Source organism: Helianthus annuus, chromosome 7, assembly GCF_002127325.2.
Source record: "Helianthus annuus cultivar XRQ/B chromosome 7, HanXRQr2.0-SUNRISE, whole genome shotgun sequence".
NCBI lineage: Eukaryota > Viridiplantae > Streptophyta > Magnoliopsida > Asterales > Asteraceae > Helianthus > Helianthus annuus.
This window is the reverse complement of record NC_035439.2, coordinates 74,002,227-74,013,617: the sequence shown is the minus strand read 5'-3', so window position 1 is coordinate 74,013,617 and position 11,391 is coordinate 74,002,227.

The window sequence follows — 11,391 nt, the reverse complement described above, 5'->3', positions numbered from 1 at the left end:
GTCCCCGAATAACCCAGCTTGGTCGTTAAAAACCCGAAAAAATTTTCAATCACCAAATTTTTTCTGGAGACTCTCCACGTCATTGCGATCAAAAAATGCCTTTTTTAGGCATTTAATCATCTGTTCGAATGGCATGTAGTCGAATGACCATTCGATCGAATGGGTCTTCTTGTCCGGATGGTCATTCGACCGATTGGCAAAAGGGACAAACTTGTGTTTGTGGATCGGATGGTCATCCGAGCGAATGTTCATTCGAGTGAAAACCAACTGATCATTCAAACACACAATAATGATATGGTTCGGATGGTCATCCGATCGGATGGTCATCCGATCGGATATGTTCTATCAGCTCAAGAACACTCCAAATCACGTTTTTTCGATCCAGAATCTTTATTTGTGTGAATTTCATGATGAAACTTCACAGGATTGTGCGCGAATCAATTCCAAACAGAATGATGGCTTCAATTCCAAAATCCATCAGTGAATTGACCTTTATTTTGATGATTTTCTCTGTTTTAACGTCAAAATTCCCGTTTAACCCAAAATTGATGAGCTTGGGTGATATAACCGACTATTAGATTGATTAAATCGGTACCGTAGCTCTGATACCACTACTAATCCAGGAGCAGGCGAGTTTGACAGAGCCTTGGTCCCGATACGACGTGTTCGGTTCATATTATTACTAACAAAGAAGTAGAAGATAGATATGACACCGAGCATTCACTTACAATCTGGTCTCTATTCATATCTTGACAAGTTACAGCACCGTGAGACCAGTTGGACAACATGTCCCCTCGGGGATCCAAAAGCTTGTCCAAATGGGAAACCACATCCCTATTTATAGGCAACAGCCTATCCAGTCCGAATGAGCTAGTATCCATCCGTCCGGATAGACTTTACAATATCAATACCTATACATTCGGATGGGGTTTGGACTATTCTATTGTCCATCCGACCGGATGGACCTTTACATTATCAAAACCTGTCCAACTTTCTCTATTCTATACAATATTCAACACACGCTCTATCTAACTATTCGCACAGTGGCAAACATACGAAATATGCACCAACAGATGCTCTACAAACAAGTCTTTTTTAGAGACTTATGAGGGAATTCAACGCATAAAGTTTATACTATCGAGATCTAGAGTTGATGAAACACTAGTTAACACTAAGTTATCCTAGTTGGTCGTCTCGTGAAGTAAAGTTTCAATCTCTTTCTCCACTCACCGTTAGCTGAATCTCCTGCAAAACAGAACATCGGTGACTTGCCATAAGGAGGGGAATAGAGGGGTTCTCCTTGTGACCACCCTTCGGCATGAGAATAAGTATTGTTCTGAGGAATAAGTGTGTGTTAAGAGTAAAGAGTGAGAGAGCAGAATCCTTAAACCTAGAGGTGGAGTCCTCTATTTATAGCCGAAGGATGAAGGAGGAGGAGGAGACCTGCCAGCTAGCCAGTGGGTGCCAGCTGTCCCACCAAGGGGAATATCCTTTTTGTCCCCTCTGCTGTCGCCAGTCTAGTGGATGACGTGGCACACGCTTACTCGTTCCAGGTGGGCGCCTGCTAGTACTGGATGTCGGCCTGTCCTCCAAAGATCTTGCAGTCGTGATTGGCGTCCATCCATAGGTGCCACGTGTCGTCCTTTTTGTCTGAAGGAGCATCTTCCTTGTCATCGGCGATTCCTTCTAGAAGATTCTAGAAGTTTCTGGATGCAATCGGGTGATGTGGACGCCATGCTGGAAAAGTGGTGTGGTCCCCGTGCCATGTGTGAACTGATTTGGGACCATACCTCTTCAAGTCCCCCAGTCCAGTGTGGCTTCCAGGTGAGTTTATTAGCTGGGAGGGATTCTGGATTCAGAAAAATGGATGTGATTTTGTTGTTTTTTCTTAATCGATGAGGCGCGTGGGTTTGGCACACGGATTTGAGCCAAAACGGCGGGTGATGATGGCGTGCAAAACTGAGCTAAAACGATGCATGGCGTATGGCGTATGGGGTACAGACTTGAGCCAAAATGGCGCGTGAAGATGGTGTACAATCCAAAACGGCGCCTGGCGTATGGCGTACAGAGTTGAGCCAAGACGGCGGGTGAGAAATGGCGTGCAAAACTGAGCCAAAACGGCGCACGGCGTATGGCGTACAGACTTGAGCCAAAACGGTGTGTAAAGATGGCGTACAAAATTGAGGCAAAACGGCGCGTGGTGTATGTCGTACAGAGTTGAGCCAAGATGGCACGTGAGAAATGGCATACAAAATTGAGCCAAAACGGCGCATGGCGTATGGCGCGCACACATATGGGAGTTTTCTCTAAGATTTCTTCATGGTGAAGATCTCTCTTATTTTCTTCTATGTTTGGTGGGATGTGATAGTTGACGTTTGATTGATGCTCCGTCTGAGGTGGCTATCTTGTCGGAGAAGGAACAGTCGCCTTTTGCAGGTGTCAGGCATGTGGCATTCACGCGCCCTAAACAGGCGGCGTTTCAGTTTCTCTCTCATAATGTGGCGTCTCCCGGTTGGATGTCCTCCTGCCTTCTGACGGTTCGCTTCCCCATCGCATTAAATGCGATGGGTATAAATACTTGGCGATCACAACAACTTCTCCACTTTTCCACTCCAATCTTTTTTCGAATTTCAAATTTCCTCTCTTCTTCTTCTTCTTCATACTTTTACCCTTTTTCTTCAGATCTTCTTGATATCTTATGAATATGTCTACCTCTTCGAAACCGGCCACTTCAAAGAAGAGGCAATCGAAACCTAAAGATCCTCCAGGGCCTAATCGTGCGGTGATCAACTGGAAAGAGGAAGAATTTCATAAATTGTGTCAGAGGTTTAAGTTTCCTTCCGAATGGGGAGCCCAATATCCAACTACTGGCAGCACCGCTTTAAACACACCTCCCGGTTATATGACGTTATATGCTGCCTTTTTCAGGGAAGGGAACTTCTGTCTACTAATGTCCAAATTTCTTGGTGAGTTCTTACTAAGTATGGCATCCATATTTCTCAAGTGAATGCTTTGAGGTTCCCTCGGGTAACCCACTTTGAGTTTATTTGTCGTGCCTAGAAGTTGGTGCCAACGGTGGAGATGTTCAACGTTTTTTACTACGTGACTTATGCTGGTGGGTTTTATTCTTTCAGCTCCCGTATTGCCAATGTTCTTCCTTGTAGCAGAGATCCTCCGAAAAGTTTCCATGATTGGAAAAATAAATTTTTCTACATTCGTCGGGGCGTGATTCCCATTGATATGCACTACCGTGCTGAGCGCAAATGGGTGCCGAAGGTTGTGCTTGTCGGTTCTTATGCTAATCGGGAGTGGTATAAAACCCTCACGAAGCTTCCTACCCCAATTATTCAATTAGAGGAGAAGGCACTTGTTGCTGCAGGGATGAGCTTGTTGTGGGTGCCGAGAGACCCGAGGGCAGCACCAGTGTATGCGTATAAAGGCAAAGGTACTCCTTGTTTGTTGTTGTTCTCTTTTTTTTCTCTTACTAGTTTTTTTGGTCTAGTAGGATATAGCTTGACGAACGTCTTTGATCCGTCGGTTGGTGGGGAGATGACGGGTATGATGTTGCCTGCAGGGGAGGCGACTTGGGTTGAACAGATTAGGGATAATTTTTTGCATCTCTCTTCTGAGAGTTTGGCAGCTTATGGTGCTGTTACTCTAGGTGCGCCTTCCGCGGCTAGAACTGAAGTTGTTAAGTCTCCTACTCGGGAGGAGACTATTCTCCTTTCGAGTGAGGAGTCTACTGGATCTTTTCATGGACTTATTCATCGCTCAATGCGTGTAGGTCCCTGTCAACGACTGTCCAAGGTCCACATGTTCGCGGGACAACCGTTTTTATGAAGAGAAGAAGAAGATATGAGCATCTAGCGACAAAAATCAGGTGCATGCGTTTCCTATTTACCTTGATTCTTAGATTAGCAATAAGTAGATTGTAATTGTATGTTATTTTTCTAGGGTGGAATTTTTGGGAAGTTAGCCATGTCACATCCCTTGTGCATTTTAAAACTCTAGTTCTTACACATTGAGGACAATGTTTACCTCAAGTGTGGGGATGGGGGAGTAGTAAAAGTTTTCGATTTTGACCCGTTCATTTAAACACTACACATTGAGGACAATGTTTACCTCAAGTGTGGGGATGGGGGAAAATTTCAAAAAATTTTCAAAAATTTCTTGTTTCAAAAGCGATCTTAAAAGCACAAGTAACTAAGTCAACGAGGGATGGCACAACCCATTTGGTCTTTTGTCATGGTCAAGTTCAAATTAATATCATGACAGGTATTTAGCGGGTGGTTATTTAGGAATAATCCGCTTAAGAAACTAGCATTTTATGCATATCACATATCATACCCTTTACATATGTGAGGTTTTGAGCCACTTTTACATTATAGAGCACATGCTTATGTTTCTTTGTTTGAGTGGACCATTAGTCATGTATTGTAGAACTTGCAACTTTTGATACGTTTGAGACCATAGACCGAATACAAGCACGAGAATGATTAAGGCATTAGGTAAACCTTTTCCATTTTACACCATTTATATATCCTTACCCAAAAATCATCCCCTAGTAGCCAATTTTGAACCTAATCCTTTCGTTTGACCACCCTTTAGCCCATAACCTTAAAACCTTTCTTTTAAAACCCGTGTGATGGAAATTCGATTATAGGAATCAAGTTTGTATATTCGTGAATTGTTTGTTCGCATATATATATATATATATATATATATATATATATAATCAGAAAATGTTATGAAAAAGACGAGAAAATTGTTGAGAAAAGAACAAAAATATATGTTCTTAGTTTGAGAAATAAAAGGCGAAAGCTTGTTGCCTTCTAGTTTGATATTGGCAGTTAGTTGTGCATAGAATAGTTTTTTTGTAATAAAAATCGAATTTTCATCACCTTAGCCACTTTAAAATATCCTACTTCCTACCCTTAGCCTAGCCCCGTTACAACCCGTTTAAAGACCTTATGACTTGTGCTTGGTATTCGTGTTCGGTGGTGGAGAATGATTGAGTTGCAAGCCTATGCGGGTACGTGTTCTAATCGGTTTTGAGCGATTAACTGTATAAGTGCTAATACATTATAAACATTAGCCAATTTATAAGCTGAGTGGGGAGAACATTGGAGAGATGTGCATGATTTGTTGGTTTCGCGGGCGGGTTAATCTTGGATAACCATTGTTATATGCGATTATTCACTTGACCGTTATATATGTTGAAAACTGTAAAAATGTTTGAACTTTAGTATGACAATTGACCTTAACCTTCGTCTCGGGAATGGGGAGTGTATTCTTTGTTCGACCCACGTGAAAGTGAAAAACAGATTTGCTTGAGGGCAAGCAAAAGACAAGTGTGGGGATGTGATACGTGGTTGAAAACCGGTGTTCGTAATCGTGTACTTGATGTTTTTACATGGGTTTTAATTCCGAATAGCCTACTCTTAATTAAAAACGTGTTTTGAAGGTTTGATGGAGTTTAAGGAGCTTTTTTGGGAGCTTTACGAGTCACTAGGACGAAAGCCGGACAATCGGGACGCGTTACGGATCAACCGGGAGTGAAAAAGGAAAAAATGGAAAATCGGAGCTGGAGAGGGCATCGCCGACGGGTTCCAGGCCGTCCGGGACGGGCTTTAGAAAGACCCGTCGGGTAACATTGGCCGTATCCAGTCAAATAAGGCGTCGGCTGGTTTCAGCTTTTGAGAGGCCGTCGCCAACGGGGTCAGGGTCGTCGGCGACGGGTCTCGGTTTATGAGAACGCGAATTTTGTGATTTTGTTGTTAAAAACGATTTTTGATTGGTTCTTTTTGCATTGAAGACGGGAGTTACACACTTCTCTTGAGTTTGAATCATCCTTGGAGCCTATTCTCACCTACCACTTTATCTCCAATTCATCTACAACATCATCATCAACCGAATCATCAAGAATCACCATCATTCACAATCATCACTCCAAAAACCCTAATCATCCACCATTCCTCCATTGTTCAAGCTTCAAATGATCCAAGTCAAGTTCCAAACATCCGGTGATCAAGTTTCGTCAACCATGAACGGCTAATCACCTTGGTTTCACCCCGGTGTAGGTAGTTGTTTAATTTAGGGTTTTGAACTGTTCTTGATTCAACTTTGTGAAAATTTGTACTGATTTTTAAAACCATTGACAATAGTTTACATTTGTTTCGTATTCGTAAATTGTCGAACGACTATAAAGTTATGACTTTGCGAAATGGTTATGTGTAGTTATGCGTTGTCATGGTTAGGTTTTACTTGTTGTGATTACAAAGTGCATTCTTCTCCATTCTTCGAAACGTTGATAGTTATTGGCACCTAAGTCATGGTACACTAAATCCGTTAATCGTTATACAATTGAGTTGAATCTAAAATTTGTAGAAACCCTAGGTTGGCAATTACCGAAACCGGGTGTGAACCCTTTTTCTCATTATTGTTTAGTAATCAGATTTTCTTGCAATCGTTAATTATTAGTTGTTAATCAATTAAATCAATTCTATTAGTCTAAATTCACATCTTTCAACCAAACAAAAATATAAAAACATTCTAGCAAGCTTCATAAACCGTGACATTCATTTTAATTCAATCGAATCCATTCGCAAACCACATACTCTTCGTGGTTCGACCCCTTGCTACCACTAACTATTTGTTAAGGGTAATTAGGGATTATAAATATTATCTTTGACCGAGCGTGACACTCCGATCACGCGACCCCCTCCCTAGCTAGCCTAGGTTTGACGAATCAGCACATAGACCCCACACGCGTCGGACACGTGGCATGCTCCGGTGCGGCCTCGTAGCCAGGCTGTCGCGCCTCGCGTAGGCCTTGTGTCTTCTCCGTCGCGGACCACAAGCCCCTATTTTTATTTATTTTATTTGATTTTTGATAAAATCAAGGTATTTGGGGTCGTTTTTCGCGTACGAGGTGTATTTTAGGACATATTTGGATATTTTAAATATTTTTAGGGTGTCGGAATTATTTTGAAGGGTTGTTATATCCTCCCCACCTTGTTTTAGAACTCGTCCTCGAGGTCTACTGGAATAGGTGTGGATATTTCCTTTGCATCACTGATTCAAGCTCCCAAGTGTATTCTGGTCCTCTTTTAGAGTCCCATTTCACTTTGACCAGAACTAATCTCTTGTGTTTGAGATTCTTGACTTTCCTGTCTTCAATTTGTAGAGGTCATTCCACAAATTTTAACTACTCGTTTACCTCTATATCCTTAAGAGGTACTACTAGTGATTCACCGGCTAAGCATTTCTTGTGATTACATACATGAATACATCGTGTATTCCTGCCATTTCATCTGGCAGTTGTAGCTGATAGGCTACAGGTCTTATTCTTTTAATAATCTCTAAATGTCCAACATACCTGGGGCTTAGCTTTCCCCTTTTGATGAATCTTACCACTCCTTTCCAAGGAGAGACCTTCAATAACACCTTGTCACCTACCTGAAACTCCAACGGCTTTCTTCTGTTATGAGCACAACTCTTTTGTTGGTCACGTGCTGTTTTCAGTCGTTCCTTGACTTGAATGATCTTGTCCGTTGTTTTTTGCACTATCTCTGGTCCAGATAATTGCTTTTCTCCAATTTCTGCCCAATAGACTGGGGTTCGACACTTTCGTCCATAAAGTGCTTCGAATGGTGCGACATTGATGCTTGTGTGATAGCTGTTATTGTAAGAAAATTCTATTAATGGTAAATGATCATCCCAGTTACCTCCGAAATCAATTACACAAGCTCTAAGCATGTCTTCCATCGTCTGAATTATCCTTTCGATTTGTCTGTTCGTTTGAGGATGATAAGCGGTGCTTAGATTTAGCTTGGTTCCCATTGCTTTTTGGAAACTTGTCCAAAAATGAGAGGTAAAACGGCTATCTCTATCAGAAACAATTGATAAAGGAATTCCATGTAATGAAACTATTTCATTTACATACAACTTAGCTAACTGTTCCATACTGAGAGTTTCCTTCATTGGTAGGAAATGAGCTGACTTAGTTAGCCTATCTACAATCACCCAGATTGTATCATTACCTTTTCTTGTTTTGGGTAATTTGGCAACAAATTCCATTGTTATCAACTCCCATTTCCATACTGGCATTTCTAACTGCTGCAACAAACCTGAGGGTTTCTGGCGTTCAGCTTTGACTTGTGAACAGGTTAAACACTTAGAAACATAGGCCGCTATATCCTTTTTCATTCCTATCCACCAGAAATTCTTTCTTAAATCCTGATACATCATATCACTTCCAGGATGCATCGTATACTTAGACTTATGGGCTTCTTCTAATATATGGTGGCGTAGGTTTCCTAATTTGGGTATCCACATTCTTTTCTTTTGGAACCTCCAAATTCCATCTGTTCCTTGATCTAGTTCTTTAATCATTCCTTTTAGTTTCTCAGTATCATCCTTGATTACTGATTCTTGTGTTTTCCTAATTTGTTCAATTAAATCTACTTGTAGATTTAATTTAAGAGAACGAACTCTTTTTGGCTTTTCATGATATTTTCGACTTAAAGCGTCGGCTATTACATTTGCCTTTCCTGCATGATACTGGATATTACAATCGTAATCACTAAGAATTTCCATCCAATGTCTTTGTCTCATATTCAACTCCTTTCACCCTAAAACATACCTTAAACTCTTATGATCAGTGAAAATGGTAAACTTACTACCGTAAAGGTAATGTCTCCAAATTTTCAGGGATAAAATTATAGCTCCTAATTCTAAATCTTGAGTTGAATAATTCTCTTCATGGTTCTTAAGTTGTCTACATGCATAGGCTATAACCTTTTGGCGTTGCATCAATACACATCCATAACCTAACTTAGAAGTGTCACAATAGACTACAAAGTCTTCAGTTCCTTCTGGTAACACTAGTATGGGTGCGTTGGTTAATCTTTGCTTAAGAATTCTAAATGCTTCTTCTTGTTTTGGTTCCCACTCAAACTTAACAGATTTACAAGTTAGCTTAGTCAAGGGAATGGCTATTCTAGAAAAATCTCGAATAAATCTTCTATAGTAATCGGCCAATCCTAAGAAACTTCTAACCTCGGTTGGTGACTCAGGGGTTTTTCATTTAGTAATTGCCTCGATCTTGGTCGGATCCACATGAATCCTTTCATGATTAACTAAATGTCCAAGAAACTATACCTGTTCTAACCAAAACTCGCATTTTGAAAACTTTGCATAAAGTTTTTCTTTTCTCAATAAACTTAGAAGTGCGTGCAGGTGCGCTGCATGTTCCTCTTTACTTTTAGAGTAAATGAGAATATCATCTATAAAAACAATTATGAATTTATCCAAATATGGCTTACATATTTGGTTCATCATGTCCATAAATGCGGCTGGGGCATTGGTTAAACCAAATGGCATGACAGTAAACTCATAATGGCCATACCTTGTTCTAAAAGCGGTCTTAGGAATGTCCTCTTCCTGTACCTTTAATTGATGATATCCTGAGCGTAAATTGATTTTAGAGAAAAATCGAGCTCCTTGCAACTGATCAAACAAATCATCGATTCTCGGTAATGGATACCGATTTTTAATCGTGACCTTGTTCAATTCGTGGTAGTCAATGCACATACGCGTCGATCCGTCTTTCTTCTTAACAAATAAGATCGGTGCTCCCCATGGTGATGAACTTGGCTGTATGAATCCTTTCTCCAACAATTCGTCTAACTGCTTCTTTAACTCTTGCATCTCTGCGGGTGCCAGATGGTAAGGTGCTTTGGCAATTGGTGCTGTCCCTGGTAGTAGTTGGATTCTGAATTCAACTTCTCTGTCTGACGATAGTCCTGGTAGTTCTTCTGGAAACACATCTGGAAACTGAGATACTACTAGAATATCTTTCAGTTATTTTCCTTTAGTGTTAATGATTATGGAAATCAAATACACTAACGATCCTTTTCTTACATAACTAGCCGTTTTTATCACAGAGATGAATTTTGAGGATCTAGATGGCTTATTTCCTTTAATTGTGATCTTTTCACCCTTTGGTGAATTTACTTGGATTGACTTTTGATCACATAAAATACTGGCTTTATTGGCTATTAACTAATCCATTCCTAACACAATATCAAATCCTGCCAGATTCATTGGATAAAGGTTTGCAATAAACTTTTGATTTAAAAATTCTATTCTTGCTCCCTGCAAGATTTCAGAAATCTTAATGGTTTCCCCATTTGCTGTCTCTACTAAACATTCTTGTGGGAGTTTAGTTAATGGTCGATCAAGAAGTTTGCAAAATGAAGTATTAATAAAACTTTGGTTTGCACCAGAGTCAAATAATACTTTAGCAAAAACATCATTAACTAAAAACATACCGGCGATCACGTCCGGAATCATCTTTGCTTCTTCTGCAGTTAGCACAAATGCTCTAGCATTTTTAGTAGTCTTTTGTTCATGGCTGGAACTAGTTTAGGACAGTTCGGCTTGATGTGACCCTTTTCTCCACAGTTGAAGCACATTCCGTTATTAGGTTTCTTGCTACAATCTTTTTCCTTGTGTCTTGGTATCTTACAGAAATTGCAGTAGGTGGAGCATCTTCCTGAATGCTTCTTCTTGCAAGCCTTACAGTAAGGTGCAGAGGTAGAACCTACATTTTTCCCATGGTTGGAATTACCGTAGCGAAATTCCTGGGTAAGCCTTTGAGCTAGGTTCCTCCTCTGGTCCTCTTCTCGTGTACGCATTAATTCATCAGTCAAGGTATTTGCTAGTTCTACAGCTTCTTCTATAGTTTGAGGTCTAGCTGCCTTGACTATATGCCTAATTTCACTGATTAATCCCCAGATGTAACGGGAGATTAATACTGGTTCAGGTGATGCAAGGGTTGGCACTATTCTAGCATATTAAAAAAATAATGTAGTGTAACCCTTACTATCCACTCCAGTCATTCTAAGGTTTAGGAACTTATTTGCTATTTGTTCCTTTTCATTAGGAGGGCAGAATTTCCTTTCTACCATGTTCTTAAATTCTTCCGTTTCCATATTGTAAACCCTGTCACTTCCCCTGGATTGGAGGATAGTGTTCCACCATTCTAAGGCTGAGTTCTTAAACAGATTGGAGGCAAACATTATCTTATCCTCTTCTGCGCACTTGCTTATTTTTAAGACTGCCTCAGTCTTTTCTATCCAGCGTAGAGCTGCAACGACCCCTTCATTGCTTGAGAATTCCATTGGTTTACAAGACCAGAATTCTTTATAAGAACAACCATAAGACATGGTTCTTCTTCTTTTGGGAATGGGCACTTGAAGTATGGGTCTATTGTTTACGCTGTGTTCTGGTTCAGTGGATTGTTTACTACCATGGTTACTTTTATTATCCGCTTCCTTGACCGTTTTAATAATATATGACATTGCGTCTGTAATACCTTGTGCCACT